The sequence below is a fragment of the Pinus tabuliformis genome, chromosome Q (genome assembly GCF_031772625.1).
Source record: "Pinus tabuliformis cultivar Carrire ecotype Pingquan chromosome Q, CPIR1, whole genome shotgun sequence".
NCBI lineage: Eukaryota > Viridiplantae > Streptophyta > Pinopsida > Pinales > Pinaceae > Pinus > Pinus tabuliformis.
In genome coordinates this window covers 695,711,998-695,731,259 of record NC_142296.1, presented here as the reverse complement: position 1 = coordinate 695,731,259, position 19,262 = coordinate 695,711,998, and the positions used below count along the sequence as shown (strand labels likewise).

At 38.1% G+C, this 19,262-nt stretch overlaps 1 pseudogene; it reads left to right on the top strand.

The window, feature by feature from the left end:
• The first annotated feature begins 986 nt into the window (after nt 1-986).
• Nucleotides 987-19,262, top strand: part of LOC149221442 (malate dehydrogenase-like) — a 47,225-nt pseudogene continuing 28,949 nt past the window's right edge.

Sequence of the window (19,262 nt, the reverse complement as noted above, 5' to 3'; positions counted from 1 at the left end):
GGAGCTTGATCTATATGCCATATTGTGGAGAGGACCCAATTAGTGTGGGTGAGACTTTTGAATCTCAATGCGAACCACCCTCGAACAAACGTCTGTACCCTTGGAGGTTCCGACAGATGATGTCCCCATACCTCCATTGTCCATTTTTGGAGCCTCTCCACACTGTAATGTCTTCCCCTCACACAACCCACCAGTACCTTTTCAGCCGAATCCATGGCTTCACAGAAAGTAGTGTCCTCAGCAAGCTTGAGGAAGATTTCGTTACTGCACAGTGGGAGGCGTTTCTTCCTTTTGGATGTCCCTTTCTGCTTGTTTCTCATGCCAACTGCCAAAATTTCTGCCTGAACAGCCTCAAGAGTGGTCGGGTCCTTCCCCGTCAGAGGTCCTTTAGCCTTGAGGTTGTCGAAATGCCCCGATATGATTCCTATACCCGTGAAATTTCCCGGGGGAGGGTTACCCAAGACCGGCGGAGAAGATTGAACCTGTTGTCGACTAACTTGAACTGTAGGGCAAACCTCCAAGGGTTTATCCACCCCGACCCCCACAGGAATAGAACCCAGATCTTTCCCTAGGGTTTGTGCTTCCGGGATTCTCCAGTGTTCGGCCTCCGACAGAGAATCAGTAATGAGTGGAGGGCCTGTGTAGTCTCGGATAGCAGCCACATCAACAGGAACCGAAATGGAGAGATTGTGCTGCCGAGAGAGAGATGGGAGGGCATCAACCTCTGCTGTAAGTTCATGGTCGAAATCTAAAAAGTCCTCCACAGTGGTCCCGGCCTGTGACCATATCGGAAGGTTTTCCGTTGGAATCGCGGAAAAACCGGTTTTGTCCTCCATATCTGTCAAAAAACCGAGCTGACAGCTGCCTGCAGGTCTGTCGGAGTTGTAACACAAACCGTCTAGGGTGGACCAAAAACTTACTGGCACAAACCACAATCAGTTATAGAAAAACCTTAAGATGGTGCCGTGATAAAACCGTGAGCAGTAATGGAGGCACCTTCCGGGTTGCTTCGAGTTTTGAACCAAGGTTGCTCACCGGGCTCGATTTCCTAACCCCATTCACTGGATAAGCCTGCGTCCATCTTCATCGCTCACTCAACTTCTAATTTTCAAGTTGTGTTTATATGGTTTGAAGGAAGATTGCTAAATCTGTCAAAATTTCTCAAAAAATTACTATGGATGCTGCAATGTGTTATCACTCAGGTTGTTCCCCAAAGTTGTAAGAAAGGGAATACGACCGAGGTAACCATAGACCAATCTTTTAGATATAGATTCTAGCCAATCTGCATCTAGAGAGGGCTCTCTCTTTATAATTTAGCTTTGTTTTGAATTGTGTTAGCTAGTTATGAAGTGCAAGTGTTTTGTTTGGAGTTTGGTTGGAGGGATAGAAATTCAATAGAACAGTGAGGTAAAACTGAAAAGTTTCAGTCCATTGGGCATGATGGATTCAAAGAAGGATAGCTTTCTGGATTTGGTTTTTCAACAAAGGATGGTATCACAGAGCAAGGTAATCAAACATGGAACAATTCATAGGCTGGAATCAGTTGGAATGGAGTCAATGGGTGAAGGGCAATTAAGAATCCTTCATCATGTTGACAGAGGGAAAATGGTTGATTACTGTTAAGAAGAAGTTAAGAATTCCTTAGAAAATATTCAAGATGGAAGAACCAGGGGAAACAGGAGCAATTAAGAATTCACTGTTTATTCTAATTCTAAAGAAAACATTAATAATAACAAGTACTGAACACAGAGTGCAATCAAGCAAATTCTGAGTTATTATTTTTCTCTATTATTTAGATCATGAAACATAGATGACATAGTAAACACAAAAACTGTAAAACACAAGTTAGAAGGGACTTATTGATCCATTAAACGATTCAAGAATTCTGTAACAGGTCCTTGGCATCAATTTCCTCATCCAGTGAGCTCGACAAAAATGGTTCCAACAGCTTTTTATTCTGAAATTCTTTAGTATTACAGTCAAAACTATGAACATCCACCAACAACCAACCCCCAATACCTCGTTTGGGGGGGTATTAATACAAAATTGTCGAATATCTTACAAAATATCTGGTAGAAATAATATCTAGTGGTGATTAATGCGTTTTACAAAGATAGTGATAGACAGTCTCGAAAACAGGGGAGCAATAAATTGATGTTGTGCTGGTTGCCCCCTCTTTATGAGATGTACCAGAGGTAGGTGTTGTGAGTTGGTTAACGGCCAACTTCCACTGATACTCTGCGCTGGCTGCCCCATCATGCATTGGATGTTCTTTAACTTTGATGTGATGCGCTTTGACCCGCGTGACTCTGATTCATTTCTATTCTCTGCATTATAGTAGATGGTCCAAAATGTTCAATTGACCAAAGATACCAAAGATATCGAAGATAAGTTTATAGAATCTCTAACATACTTTGCCACCACTGTTGATCCAACAATTTATGCCTCTGAAGCTTCCTTAGTGTTTCATCAGCTTCTGTATATCTAACAAAATTAGGCTGGAGATGAAATAGATGTTTTACTTCATGTTCAATATAAAATAAGTTCTCCAAATTATCATAGAGACTTTGGCCTGAGGGAAGTGTGTTTTCTCCTGAAGCACTTGTTGATGAATTAACCTAATCCACAGCATATGCATTCAACTTATGTGTATAATCTGTGTGTCTCATTAGCCTATCATTATTTCCTAAAAGACTTGGCAGTCCTTTATCCTGCAAAATTGTAAATCTTTGCATGAAAGAATTGATTTCTACTTGCATATCCTGGCATCTTTTTTCTAAGTTCTGCATTAGAGTTTTCTTGGTTAGAACTCTTTTGATATCCAAAATGGTGCCTGTCCTGTCTTGGATGCAATTTTGTTCCAGCTGTTCTCTATTTCTATAATTCAAAAAATGAATGAGCCTATTGGCTTGATCAGGCATTTGTCCTAATAAAGCTCTTGCTTTTTGAATTTCTCCATGTGTTGCATTCACCAAGTCAATCTGCTCATAAATTTTCTCGATAGATGGCCAAACATCACTTAGGGATTGAGTGATGTTGGTCCAAAGGATTCCTTTGATTTCTGCTAGAGGCTTGTCCATAGTGAGATCCTTCTCTAATGATCTGACTTTATTTTGCAATGCTTTAACCTCTCTTGTTTTCTCTACCACATTAATTTTGGATTTATCATAACTCTGTTCTAGTTTTGCCAATTTCTCCTTTACTTGCTTCAATTCTGATACTTGCAGCTTTAATTCTTCCATGGCTTTTATCAGTTGTTATGTACTCATAGTAGTACTGCTGCCTGGTGCTATTGCTGTTGATGAGGTACTTGTGATGATCTTTGCTGTTGATGCCGGGACAGTGGGAGGCAATGCTGTTATAAGTGTGGAGGGGGAAGTAGTGATTGTTGGGACTACTTCAAGTGGCCAAGAGGTCGACTCTCCCTGCTTTTCTTCTAGAGCTTTCTCCAATGCCTGCTCTGTCTCACTCAATCTCTCATTCAGTCTCAGGAGCATGTCCATCATGTCCTCTTCATATTTCTGCTGTACAACATCTGTAGTCTATGGATGCATGGAAGGAGGCATTTTGAGCTGTTTTCTCAATGCAGCGATGTCCTCTTCTTTCTTCCTCATCAGTGCCTTTATGCCTTTGGCATCTTTGGGATCATGTCCCAATTCAATGATAATTTCTTCCAAGGATTTGATCTTGTTGTCCTTTGCTAGAGAAGAAGCTTTCTCCAAATCTAACTGAGCAGAGGTATTATTCAAGGAACTTTGCAATTTATGAGCTAACATAGCTTTATCAGCTACTGTGGAGTATACCATCTCTCCAGTCTATTTATGCAGCTCAATCTGGTCTATTGGATGAATATCCTTGGCCAAGACCTCCAGATTTGTCCTGATGTAATCAGCTACTGATTGTGGTTGCTACACCTTGGGCTTGAAATAACTCATGATCATTTTGCCCTCCTTAATGTCATAGGCAGACATCAACCTTTATTGGTTTGTGGGGGCCAGCTTAATATACTGGTTATAAATCTGCAGCCTTAATGGGTCATTTCTAGCCTTTATCTCTATGAATGTTCTTTTGATGTCAGAGACCTGCTTACCTGATGGCCTAGTGGATGAAACTTCCACACTATGCTGCCTTTCTAGCTCCTGTCTATGTGAGCTAGTTGATGTCTCTATTACTAGGGAAGCTTGCTGGCTAGTTACCCTCTCACCTATTAAGCTTTCAGTTGTTTCTTCAAAGATTTCCTCTTCTGATAGAGGGTTGAGTCTTTGCCTTTTTTCCTCTGGTTGTTCTGCAGGCCCACTGATAGGTGTGGCTTCTTCCCTATCTCTTTTCTTGCCTTTTTCCTCATTTAGAGGAGTCTATAATGCAAGAATCTCTGCTGCTTTGGTTCAGACCGGTGGAATTTGCCCTCGTTGATCAGTCATTTCTTGTTGCTCCATGTTTGCCACTTCCTTTCCCTTAGAAGACCCTGTAACTGGTGCATTGGCTTCTTGTACAGGCTGCTGTGAAGTTCCAGCAGAGGATGTACCCACTCCAGTTTGCTGAGGCAGCTTGAAAGATACCTGTCCAAAAGAGTCCAGGTCAAGGGTCTTTTCAATATCTTTCATAGCTTGTTCCATATTTTCTTGCTCAGTAAGTTCTTCTATTAATGTACCCTCTACCCACTCATTCTGATTAGCAAACTGTTCAATTTCAGGGATCCTATGATGTATATAAGCCGATAGCATGTTTCTTACTTCTTTGTCACTTATAAAGCTATTTGGGTCATATGGCACCCACCAGAAACTTTTCTTTAATTTAAGGTCTTCCCCTAATATCTTATCAGCATCTTCCCATGCCTCCCACTTATGGATGATAAAAGGGCATAACTGGTTTTTTATTCTCAGCTAAGCCTTTTTCTTTACATTGCAAAAGTGGGTTAAAACTGCATTGATAAGCTGCCTGAAATACTCCAGTGAAAATAGTCTCATAGGCACATACCTAGGCAACTTGAATGGGCATAATTCACATCCATATATTCTAATTTTAGTGTGATTCTGGTAGAGGTACAAGTCACCTATCTTGTATTTTCTAGAAAGCTGTAAAATCTTCTTTATATCACCAGAGAGCCTAGGAGGAGATGCTCCTATCAATAGAGAGGTGGTTGGATGTACAAACAGGTCAATGAATTCACAGTAGGTATAAGGGGATTCACAAACATTGTGGAAGACCAAGGTCCAAAAGGTCACAGACCTTCGCTCTCCTTTGGAATCCAATTTCCTGATGGGAAATGAAAAGCTATCTGGCTGATAATATAGCAGAAGGTGGTATATGAATGAGGTGTACTTGAAGACTCCTTCTCTGTCCATATTTATGAATTTCTCATTGATTTTATTGGAAATGAAAGAGGCATAATCATATTTGATAGTAGGGGGCAGTCCTGGAGTAAACATTGACAACATAACTAAGATGGTCTCATCAACAAATTCACTGGTTTTGAATCCTAAGATAAAGGATATCATGTCAAGAATAAGCCTGCCAGTTTCAGTGAACCACGAATGCACATAGGGAGGTGGGCCTTGGGGTTGGCAATCTGGTTTCATGAATAATTGAGCAATCCGGGTTATTTCCGAACTGGGCAATTAAGAGCCTTGCTCAAGAAAAAATCCCATGGAAAGAGGAGCAAGGGGTTGAGTGGGATGGAAGTGTAACATCTCATTGATAGATTCAACAGTTATGTAAAAGAGAACAATTTGGGATGGGGTTAAAACTGCTTTACTGACAGGGTCATAGTTGGTACAGCATTGGTGAATAATATCTGGGAACATATTGATAGAGGGAAGGTAATACGTGGGAAGATTGGATTCCCATATTCCATAGATATCATAGTTTCTCAGATGACAATTCCTAATTTGGCAAAATGCCTGGACATGGTTCATATCACCAGATAACTCTTTTATTTGAAAATCTCTGTCAGCCAAGGGTAACCAATCCAAGTCTTTATGAGGTACATTGAGGGCGCGACGTTCAAGGCCACAGGAGCTTCCATGTGTGTTTCTTGTGTTTTCAAACTGGAAGTCGGGCTTCTGGGGAGACAATGGTCTAAACAGTAGTTCCGGGTGTATTTATATGAGAGCTACAAACTGATTTTTCTTGAATTTGGCTTTCTTGAGTAAAATTCACAAAGGAAAAATGGAATTACAGGTTTGGGAAGTGAATCGGGGTAAATACATGTATTTAGGCGAAAAACAGTGCGTTTCGCAGGTTGACCGACAAGTTGTAGAGTATGACACTGTAATTTCTTGGTCGGGTGGCGGACTGGGTGCTCGAGCAATCAACGAACATAATGTGCATGGAAACAGTTCGCAGAGAAAGCGAATGAAAATAACATTTTCCCAACAATTTAACAAAATTTGGCTTTGGCTGGTAATTTTGACATTTAATGACAGATGACGTCAGCAAGGAGACAGTTTGTCGTTTAGCGAGGGTACGGAATGGTGACTTGGCAGTGACATCACAGTGACGTCAGCGGGGGGGTCAGCGGGAGGGTGGTAAGTGGTTTCACCCTGCACCGCTTATGATCTAAAGTGGTTTTGATGGGGAGGGTCGCGAGCAGTGCGGGAATGCTCCACGCGTCCAAGGTACGGGCGTAATACCGCCACTCCCCTGGGTGTTAACGTGTAGTGGCGGAGGGGGTTGTGATATGATCGTGGGCCATCGGATGAGCGGGCCCAGATCTGACGGCTAGCGGTTAATGGAGCTGGCAGGGGTTACAGCGCGGGGGCCCATGTAATTTAAACAATGATTTAACAATCTTCGGGGTGATCATTATTGGTTCGCGGGGTTCTTACATTAGGTTATTAATTAACCAAATGTTAGTTAATCCTGAGGTTGCGCAGATAGGGTTATTTACAAGGTTTCAGATAAACCTTGGATCCCTTGTAAAACATTGACATATGGCTATAGTTTAGCCGGGGGCGGGAATAATAAAATTTTGGGGTTTTATATAGATTTATATAATATGGGAAAGGGGAATAAGTGTTAGGGAGTTTATACAATAATGTCAACGATTAATATGAGAAATGATATTAAAAAAAAAAAAACGCTAAGTCATAAAGGTTAACAACTCAGGCTTGAGGGAAAAAGTTCATATGTGATTTTGTACAATCTCCTAAGTAAAAGGGTTTTACTTAGGTTTTTATGGAATGAGATGAATGGAAGGAGTTATTTGGTGATATTAAACAGATCTTAATATCACTGGGGAAGTTAGTAAATGATTTTAGGGAAACATGAGGGGAATTAGTCATGCCTCTGCCATAGTACCTGTGATAATAGTAAGATTATCATTCTGAGAGACAAAGTCAATCACAAGTCTCTTTTTCTGCAACATCAAAACTGCCTACCCAGCCTACTGTACCTAGCATTTTTTCTCCTTTTTCTTTGGATGCACTTGGACTAGCAAACCCTCATAAATCTTCTTTTCTTTTCTTTACATGCCAAGCCTATCTAAGTCTGCACTTATTTCATCCAAGGGCTCAGATTAGACTATTGAGCTCCTTTGCTTCTCTACCTATCTATTTATCTGCCAAGTTTAAACAGTTTGGACAGATTTTATTCTCTATTTCTAAACAAGAAATTCAAACATGAACTAGCTAAGATTGAAGTATATGACCATTCATCAATTGTGACAAAGAGTTCCACAAGCTGTACATGAAACTTTATTTACAGAACATGAAATAGTAGTGGCATTTGGACTTGCACACCTTCCTGGTCCTTTGTTTTGGGTTCATTTTTTCATTTTTTTTACCATCTTATTCTTTTTGCCCTTTGATTTTTCTTTTAGGGCATACCCTCTTTTCATTTTTTAATTTTTCTGATTTTTTGACAATATGGAAAACCTTTATAACAGGGAAAGGATGAACATATTAGGGATTTCAACCAGTCAATCATGAAATATGACACCTATTGGTATAGGAGTATAACACAATGAATGGGTATTGTGTTCACCTCAAGGTTGTCAGTATACAACTATTCATGTATTGGTTAAAAGCTCTCCAAAATTGCTCTATAACAACCTTCCAAATCTGTTTATCAGTAATGCTCTTATGTTGATATAAGTGTCTTGTTGGCTTGCAAACATAAAGAACCTTCACTATTTTTTTATGGATACTTACAGAGCATTCCAGAACACACTCTTAGATGTTATTTGAAACGATGTGTTGCCACCAAAATGAGGCTACTTGTCATGCTAAAAAGGGTTTCCTGGCTACTGCTATATATTAGTTGAATCACCTATGAATGTCATAGATTTGTCGACCCCTTACCTCATTGTTCCTACCCAGGAAAATATAACACACCGCTGTTAGTGAGTTACACTTATCCATGGTGGATTTAAAACTCCAAAATGTGTTAGATGCACTCTAAAATGTGCATGTGTTATATATTTGTTTCTCCATGTATACTCTGATAGTTTGGCCCTAAAGCATCTCCAGTAGAGGTTGGATTTGTAACAAGTTGCATGTAGGTTATCCCAACAATAAATTATTCTCTACAATGCGCATGTGTTATATATTTGTTTCTCCATGTATACTATGATAGGTTGGCCCTAAAACATCTCCAGCAGAGGTCTAGCAGAGGTTGGTTTTGTAACAAGTTGCATGTAGGTTATCCCAACAATAAATTATTTTGTCGATGGTTCATTTACAAAGTATACTTTGATGTGCTTAACATGCTGGTATAGAAGGTAAATTCATTGACATAGTACATAAGAGTGACATACAAGAGTGACCAAGGTATCAAAAATTGTTGCATTCTCCTTTTATAATCCTTTGTAGAGACTTACTTTAAGAGTGGCTCTATCAAAATCAAAACTAAAACAGGTAGCACAATCAAACACAAGTTATGTATAGAGAAGCTCAATATCCTTATGGTACATTTTCGCATACAACTATAGCTTATCTTGTCCATGATGAAATTTGTGGGAAGAGTTGTTGGTTTTATTGAAGCATTCAAGAATATAATTTTGCCATGGTATGCACCATCATGATATCTATGCATCCCTGGATCACACGCCTTTAACCTTGTCTCTCACATTTGTTAGGGTTGAATCTCTAAGTCCAGACTAGTGAGTTATGCTGAGCCTTAGAGATGTAATATTCCTTGATTACCACTACAACTTTTCTCATCTTCTGGAAGCTAAGATGCTATTTGAATTACTTACAGTCATGGATGGATCCAAAATAGTGCTGCCCTTGTTTCCTTGTGGAGAAGCTTTGTTGATTTGATATACTTTATGATGCCAATCCTAAGATAGAAAGTTCAAAAATTTTCCCATGCAAATTTGGTGGTAATTGGTCCTTGTTCCCTGGTTATTGACAACATCACAGTGAAGGGAAGGTTACCATTAATGATATTGAAGAAGTTCTTATTTACATTCTCCCATGATCTATGTCTTCCATGGATTGAACAATGGAAAATTGTTGAAGGAAACATGTTGTTGTCAAAGTCCACAAGAAGTTCTTAGAGGAGTGAAACTATAATAAACACATATTTTTGACAAATGTTATGAACAATCGTACAATAGGTTGTGCATATCTCAGTTTAACTTTGTAATAGGTTATGCATATTGTTGTTGAAGATTTTCGACAATGAACTATGTAGTTTTTTCGATCCATCCAACGTTTCAGGTCATTACACCATCCATCTTAGTTTAACATAATTGTATACGGAAGTTTAACATTAACAGTTGTGATCAAATTGAATTGTATAAGGCACATTTTTTTTTTAATTGTTGCATCAGTGGAATGTGGCAAGTTCTCCTACTTAGTTTATTAAGTTGTTTTGATCAAATTTTAGGGAAATTTGAAGAGATCTATGTTAGTTTTCAAATTCATGTTTACTTTCGTTATTCAAAATATATTTTTTATCCCGTTTCCAGTTTCTTGCTTTAAATTTATGGATGTGAAAGGAAAATCCACTCCTGCCTTATATTTTATGCTCTAATTTTTGTTTTCTAACCTTTCCTTCCACCATTTTTCCTCATTTGTTTTGTATTTTTCCTTTGCACTTTGTAGGAGAGACAATTGTGATAAAATTGGATATCAAGGAAAGAATAAGTAAAAAAGAGAAGATCCACAGAGTGATTTACCTTCAATTCAAAATCCCCGTCCATTGTCAAGTGTTGTTCTAGGAGTATTAGCTCAGCAAATTTTGAATAGCCAAGGCATGGTCCTCTTTGCAAATCATCTTCCCATTGTTCAGGTATAAATTAGCATGGTAGGCTCATTTATCTTCTCAGAGCCCAGTATAGGTTATGAAAAGTAATGCATTCTTGATGCATGAAAGGCATTAGGTTATTGACACATGAGATACATTTGGTTCCATTTTTTCCAACAAAGGACTAGATTCATTTGCAACAACATATTTGGTATTTAATGCTTATCCTACACAACATAGTTACGAGTGAACACTACATTCTCTCATCCAACAAAATCCATCTTACATTTGTACTAAAATATTTTCACTAAAATTTTGAATAAAACCCTTGACAAAAACTAAAAATAATTGACAAAGACTCAGTATGTTCAACTGTGTACCTTGCTTTGGGAGAAGGAAGTTGTCCTCTAAGGGGGGGTGCTGGTGGGGCACAGTCTCAGTCCTATTTTTTGGTCTACAGTTTTTCTTACATTTGCACTAGAATATTTTCACTAAATTTTTGAATAAAACCCTTGACATAAACTCAAAATCCTTGACAGAAACTTAGTATGTTCATGTGTACCTTGATTTGGGAGAAATAAGTTGTCCTTTGGAAGGGGAGGGACGTGGGAGGGGGGGGGGGGGTGGGGGGGGGGGGGGGGTGTGTGCTGCATAGTCTCCATCCTATTTTTTTTGTTCTACTTTCTTTGTATTTTGTACATGGATATCTATCATAGCCTCGTAGCCAGGACCCATTTTTTAGATTTAGACTTTTTTTGGGTACTTAACTAAGTTTCACTTGAGGGGGGGATGGGGAGTCAATGCACATATGTAGTTGTAAGCCAACTTAGGTAAATAATTCAATGCTCAGTTGGTATACCTTCCAACAACCCTTAAATTGTGGACTCCTCCCAGTTTGCTATAAATAGTGGGTCTCTCATTGTATTTCAAACACACAACAAATCTAATAGGTGTAGCACTGTAGTCTAATGAAGCAACATTTTGACTTTTTTCACTAGAATCTAGCGACATGATTCTTGGTGAGATAAAAATGTTTCATCATTTAAATTGAATTTTTGATTGTGGAAATGGATTTGGCATTATGGAAAACTCTTGTGGTTAGCAGATTGTGTAGACTCAACAACTTAGAGTTACGATTTTCATAGTTTCTCACCAGATTTCAGGTAAAATATACCTGGAAAAGGGCCAAAAACTCACCTTGTTCTACTACTAAAATCTAATATATGCGGTGATTCTTTTATTCCTTCAATTTTCTTTTGAGTCTCTGTTAATATTATGAGTTCTATTTTCTTTATGGAGGTTAAGGCCGTTATGATCCTTTTGTATGTGGCTTGATTTTGCACAAACTTCCTTCCCAGGATTTGTACCCAACTTCATCCTCTTGAAACTCATACTGTGCAAGTGAGTTAGACTACAACGAGAGTGAAACCATAGTATATGGATTAACACTCTGTTGATCTCACCTATGAATTGATGCCTCACTGGAAACTCTTTTTTGTTGTCCTTGTTTACATTGCACTGGTTCATTTTAGTACAGTCAAATATAATCACAAGACCAAGTCTTTGTTTTTAAATGTAATTGGAATGTTATGCTTGTATTTCAATGGTTATGGTTTCAGTGACCATCAATATAGTTAGAATTGTTTTTTAATGATTCCCATGAATATTCCAACTCCACTATGCTCACATGCCAGCAGGAATTCACAGCTTAATGGTTAGAACTTAGGATTATTTTTTAGTGTTCCCAAGAAATCTTTCAACTCTACTATGCTGACAAATGTTAACCTAACAAAACTATGAATATCACATGCCAAATTCTCATTCTTTTGCATCATATGCACTTGTACCTTGAAATCGACAAGATTATTTCAATGGTATATTGAGAATCACTTATCTCACACTTGATCTTGAAATTTAGATACTTAATATGGACTCACCTTTTTACATTTTCATTTAATGGGATGAATATCTTTTTAGAATTCTTAGGTGGAGACCGGAATCTATGATCCCCTTATAAAAACTTGAATTTTAAGAGAAAATTTGATGGTTAGAGATTGATGTTGAGCAATGTAAAGTTTTAACCACAGGATCATAAGAAACCAGTGGAAATTTTTGATACAGAGAGACTCTTCTCTATAATCAATCCAATCTGGCAAATCTTGAATATGGAACTATCATTTTCCTGCAATATTTCATATTTATTTTGACTTGATTGTAACTAGGTTGAAATTTGTTATATGTTTTAAAATATTCGTTTCTTTATAATTATTTACTTACAACAAATGGAAAGTAGAAAATCTAATTGGAACTTTAGAGTTGAAGAAGAAAATCATACAAGAACCAATGGAAAAAAAAATGTTTCATCAAGTTTGTGCATTGGGAATTTATGGGCTAAAACAAAGTTCTTTCAGAGGAACTTACACTTTGAAGGAAAAGTTTTGTCCTCAGTGAAACATTTGCCTCATCAAAGCCAATTCTACATTTACTGTATAAAACAAAAGTGGAGGTTTTTATTGCAAGCAAAATAGTTTCTACATTCATATTCTTCTCAATTCAGATTGAACTCTATAGGTATTTCCATCCCAATGCAAAAGAGGGAACTTTCCCAACAAATTCTCCTCTCTTTATCTAAACAAGTTAAAGCAACACAAATGTGAATTCTATTAGTCACTATTCTCCCCTATATTATTTCACAACGACAAATAGAAAGTAGAAAACCTAATTGGAACTTTAGAGCCGAAGAAGAAAATCTTACAAGAACCAATGGAAAAAGGATGTTTCCTCAAGTTTGTGCATTGGGAATTAATGGTTGAAATGAAGTTCTTTCAGAGGAACTGGGAAAAGTTTTATCCTCAGTGAAACATTTTCCTCATCAAAGCCAATTCTGTGTTTACTGTATAAAACAAAAGTGGAGGTTTTTATTGCTAGAAAAATAGTTTCCACAATCATATTCTTCTCAATTAAGCTTTGAACTCTGCAAGTATTTCCATCCCTGTGCAAAAGAGGGAACATTCCCAACATTATTCATCTCTTTATCTAAACAAATTAAACCAATACAAATGTGAATTCTATCAGTCACTATGCTCCCCTGTATTATTGCACATCTAGCAGGCATTTTAAGTTTTCTTTATTCGCCACACTATTCAAGGATGATAGTAAAATTATAAGATTATCCTTTGAATAATCCCTCTGACCCCTAATCCCTCTTCACGTCATTTCCTGTAAGGTGAGTCCATACCTTTGCTGCCCAAGAATAGTCTTGTTCCAAGGCCAAAGCTCTCAATAATGTTAGAACACTCTATAAACAAGGTCGTGTGAAATAAGCGCTGAAAAATTTCATATTATGGATAGCCTAGTAGACTATGGTGCATATCTTTGTCTTTTTCAGACCTACATATGGAAGAAAGCATTGCAGATGGAAAACTATTTATCTGTTGGATATGTCTGGGAAAACATTGTGCATATTAGAAAATGAGATTCAAATGTGAAAATTATTCTCAAATATGTAGCTATAAATAAAGGTACGTTGCGTTACATTATATAACACAAAAAAAAGTTGGATTGGACAAATTGTGCACATCACATTCGCAATCAGGGTTGACTTTGATCAATTATCCTTTAAGGTTCCTACACTGCAATTTATGGAAAATGTGAGCGAGAGAAACATAGGAAAGTTTATTTTGTTATGAGATCAATTGCAACATTAGACAACTTTGAAGAGTAAAAAAAATAAAAATAAAAATACTACCCCATTCTTGTAATTGTACCATGAGGGTTGGGTGAATTAGTAACTACCCCTAGCCAATAAGGGAGTGTGTTACATTGTGGAAATGACTTTTTGACATATGGTATTTCTATAAAACAACTTTGCTCTAAGGGAAAATTTGATGAGGCATCCAAGATTTTAGAAGACATAAACCAAAGATATATTGTACCAGGTATTACATTATGAAAATTTTGAAATGATTGGATTTATTATTTTTCCAATGAGACCACTCTTGCTTGAAGGAATGGAGAGGGGTTTTATCATAAGAAAGTACTGAACCAAGATCATTGTCAAAAAATGTTGAACCAAGACTATTGTTAAAATGCAACGCTACTTGGTTGCATGAAAATAACCCTTCATAAGTTTTACTTTTTCCTTAAAAAGAGCTATAATCTTGTCTGTCGATTTTCAAGAGTTATGCCAACAAAGGATCCAAATTATTAATTGTGCTTGTACAAGTTTCATAGGGGATTTACATGCTCCATCATGTTCATTTTCTTTATTGAATTGCCTACTCTACATGATTTTGATCTTTAATCACCATAGCATTTATAATGTCTATTTTCGTCAATTTTTGCTAGAGTTGTATACAATTTTTAAGTTGTTTAGTGATTTCTTTCATTTGAAAACTTGTACTAGAGGATCCATAGAACAAGGGGACATTGGGTTTGTAGTTAGGTTAGTCTCAAGTTTAAACAATTAGCTTTGATGCTATTTTTTAGGTGGTTGAGCATATTAACCATGTGAAAGTTGCTTCCTTGTTCTAAAACGATTACCTAGCATGTAACCTTGTCACTCCCTCCTTAGAACACTTGGAACTCATTGACACTCCCTATCACACACTCTTATATGTTCATTTCCATGCATTTTGAACTAGTTCTCCCTTGTGTTTTTGTGGCACTCCCTAACATTCGTTGTCACACATTGACACACCCCTACACATGGCACATGTTCGTATGTTGCCTTGGCACTCTATCATTCCTTGGCACTACCTAACATATCTTGTCGCTCCCTCCTTACCATGCCTAGAACTCACTAACACTCCCTGTCACACACTCTTATTCATTCATTTCCATTGATTTCAAACTAGTGATCCTTTTTGCTTCCCTGGCACTTCATAACACTCCCTGGCATGCATTGACACACCCTAGCACCTGGAACATATTGGCATGTTTCACTGGCCTCTAGCATGCCTTAGCACTACGTACCATACCTTGTTACTCCCTTAACACACCTGTATCTCACTGACACTTCCTATCACAAACTCTTATTTTTTCATTTTCATGCACTAATTTGACCTAGTTCTCCCTTGTGTTTCCCTGGCACTCCCTAACATGTCCTAGCACATGTTGACACACCCTGGCACCTGGCACATCTTGGTTGCATGTCGCCCTAGAAATCTAGCATGACTTAGCACAACCTAGCATACTATGTCACTCTCTCCTTAGCACACTTGGAACTCGTTGACACTCCCTGTCACACACTCTTATTCATTCATTTCCATGCATTTTGACCTAGTGCTCCCTTATGTTTCTTTGGCACTCCCTAACACTCCTTAGCATGCATTGGCACACCTTGGTGCTTGGCACATATTGGTATGTTTCCCTAGCACTCTAGCATGCCTTGGTAGAAATGCATAGCATACCTTGTCACTCCCTCCTCAGCACACCTAGAAATCGCTGACTCTAATGTTCCAAAATAGGAAAAATAGTTTTATGCAAAGAAAACAATAAAAAAAAACACCATAAAATTAAATCAAACCATCAGACCATAAAACTATCTGGCATGTGTTAGCACGCCTTTTCATTCCTTAGCATGCCCTTGGCACTCCTTAGCTATCATGCCCTCACAACTACCCTTACATTTTTTGCAACATGGGAACCCAACAAAATCCTACCTCAACTATAACAACAACTTGACCAAGTTACAATTACTACAACTAGACTATGCCTTATTCACCTAAGAACTTCCTATAACTCATCTTAGGCTACTCATGCATAGTTTCAACTTATCCAACTTAACAAGTTACGAAGACAAGGCTCACATCCAACTGTGGTCATAAATTAAATAACTAAGCAATAAATTTTACATCTTGACATGCCATAACATCTGGCATGCCTAATAATCCCTTGGCACTATGTATCATGTGTTAGCCAACCCAATAATCTTTAGATCAATCCTACACTTCTCGATGAGAGGAATCCAAGAAAACTATTAATTTCCATAGATAAGAAGACCCACATGGAGTTTGGCCCTAGTCTCCAATTTTAACGCTCCCTCTCAACTAGGGAGAACTCCATCTGCTAATCCATATGCCAGTCCGTACTCTCTGCCATTAATGCAATGCCCTGCACTACTATGCTCTGATCTGCTCTCCTGAACTATGAAGAAGAAGAAGTGATCGAGAATGTATCATACCATTCTCTACTAACCCAAAGTCAATCCCATTTAAAGAGAGTGTATCATACCACTCTTACTGATCCAAAATCAGTTACAATTGATCCCAGATCAATATCGTCCTAACATAGGGAGTACGGTAGTACACGATGTGTCCATCGGTAGTACTATGGTCCCTATCCTCATTTCCCTACTCAATGGCCATATGAGAGGTACTTCCCATGAGTCACAAATTTCATGGGTAGGATGTCTCAGCGGGAGAAGGATGAACCACTCATCCTACCTAAATGTCATCAGGGGTATCCTAGGGCAAGGCTAAACCACTCACCCTGTACACAAAAAATCACTAGGGGAAGGCTGAACCACTCAACCTATGATTGTGTCTCAGCAGGAGAAGGATGAACCACTCATCCTGCCTACATAGAAAACCACTAGGGGAAGGCTAAACCACTCACCCTATGGTTGCTCATTACTCCAAGAAGTACCCCAAGCCCCCCGGAGCTCCCAGAGATCAATATCCATATCATACAGGACCCTAGGAGATGGTCTCTCCATGACTCCTAGTCGTTCTCGGAAAGTCAATAATTTGACCTTTCCCAAGGGCTTCGTTTGAATATCAATGACCTTCACATCAGTCCCAATGTGATGGATCCATATTTCTCCTCGTTGTACCATATCCCAGATAAAGTGGTACCTAATGTGTGTGTGCTAGGAGCGATCATGAAACAAGGGATTCTCTGATAATCAGATCCCACTCTAGTTGTCATAGAGGATCGCGGTGGTATCTAGCACATGTCCAAACATCTCATTGAAGATCTTCCCTAACCAGACAGCTTCACATGATACCATACTCGCAGCTATGAATATGGCCTCGATGGTGCTCAAAACAACCAACTTATGCTTCCTTCTCATCCATGATATCGAAGCAGAACCCAAAGAGAAACAACACTCAAAAGTGTTTTTTCGATCCTCCACAATGCTTACCTGATCAACATTAGAATAACAATGCAGCCTCATAGTTCGAGCAACGTATCTTAGTCCATGACTGATTGTGCCCCTAAGATATCTCAGAATATTCTTGGCACCAATCCAATGTAAGTGATGAAGCTCAACCATATGTTGGCTCAACATGCTAACAACAAAACATATATCTGGATGGGCTTTTACCAAGAACATCAATGCTACTATGATTTGATGAAACTCAGAGGCATTTCCCAAATTAGGTATGGCAGTGCTACCACATAACTTCTTAAAGTTAGGCTCCATCAGGGTAGTCACAGGCTTGTAGTCCACCATTAAAAATTCGAAATCCAATTCCCTCTTACTTTTGTAAATGAGAGGGTCTGCACTTATCAGCTTCCAAAGCTGGAAGTTGGAACAACATCTGAATCAATAGTCTTGAGATTTGCTTGCCCTTTTTCTTCTACCTTGTCCAAATTTCAAACTAGCCTCCAAACAAGAATCTATATACACCACCATTCATACTTTTTGCTCTCTCTACAATCTTCTCACTTAATTGTATGAGAGCAAACCCAATGAAATGGGACTTTTCACTATTCAGAAGTCCAACTTCTAGTTTAAAATCCATTTTCCTTGGGAAATCTCAGTATCTGCAAGCAATCTCAGTTTTTTCATGAAGATCAATTTCTGCCAGCATTTTAACCACTCTCTTATCTTTGAAACTGAAAATTTTCTCCAAGGAGATAAAATTGACCTATAGCATTACTGACCCTTCCAAAATTTCTGAATTCCTCCACAGCTCTAAAGGGAGCTTGAATCTATTGCAAAGATGTTTGTTCCTCTTTCTAGTGAACAAATTTGGGACTTTTCATGAATTGTGAGACAATTCCAACCCCATAACTATCAATTTCTTATTTAAAGTTATACCCACTAGATTAGAACCCGTACAAGGAGAATTCCATTCCTGTTTCAAAAGAACCTGCAATTTCCTTATACCATGCTATTTAATATTTTATGTATTTCTTCTCATCCTTGGCCTATGACATAAAGATGAAATAGGCTACCTTGCATTTTCTATACTAACACTCCTAAACAATAATAAAGTATGCCCACTGTCATTTCAAATTATCTATGCAGCTCACCTTTTGGTTTTTCAATTATTGAAGTTGTTACCTATATTGATGAGATCATCTACAACCGAGGCCACAATGACAATATATGTTATCATTTTATCCATGTTGCACTAAAGGCTTTTTTTTCCTTTAGCAGCACTACAATACATTGCAGTTTCCATTTAGCGGAGAAGTGTACCCAATAGCAGCCTTGGTCTATGTGCAAATGGGTTGAATTCATAGTAGACTTTATCTGTTGTTTTGAAGGTGTTTCTCCTTCAATAGTACTTCATCTCAGAAAATCCTTTCAATCTACACCTTGAACAGATGCATACATCCTTGGGGTACATGCTACAGATTCCAGTTTTGCTATGAGGGTATAGAAACGATGAAAGAAGAGCATCGATTTTAGGCATCTTATAGTTTTTGTATGCAAGCATGCTTGTTTAGTGTTTCCCAAACTTATATAGAGACATATTTAGTATACTTTTATAGTTTGACTTAGATGATCACTTTTCTTAATTTAGGTGTTTTACTTAGTACTATTTTATGCACAGATTTATCTTTAAGAAAAGTGCACAGTAGAGAAGGGTTATATATTTTGAGCAAGGGACACTCTTCTAGGTAGGAGGTACTCTATTCTAGGGAGCTTTTGTCATGCATGTTAGGTGCTTTATCCTATACAGGGTTCCAAGTCCCTTCCTACTTGACAAAGTCCTTGCCAGACAAGACACTGGTGGATAGAGTTCTAAGTCCCTAAATTTTCCAAAAACCCACCTGAGCCTAGCTATCTAGCCTAAAATCCTTTACATTCCAGTCATCTCTTGGTTGTAATT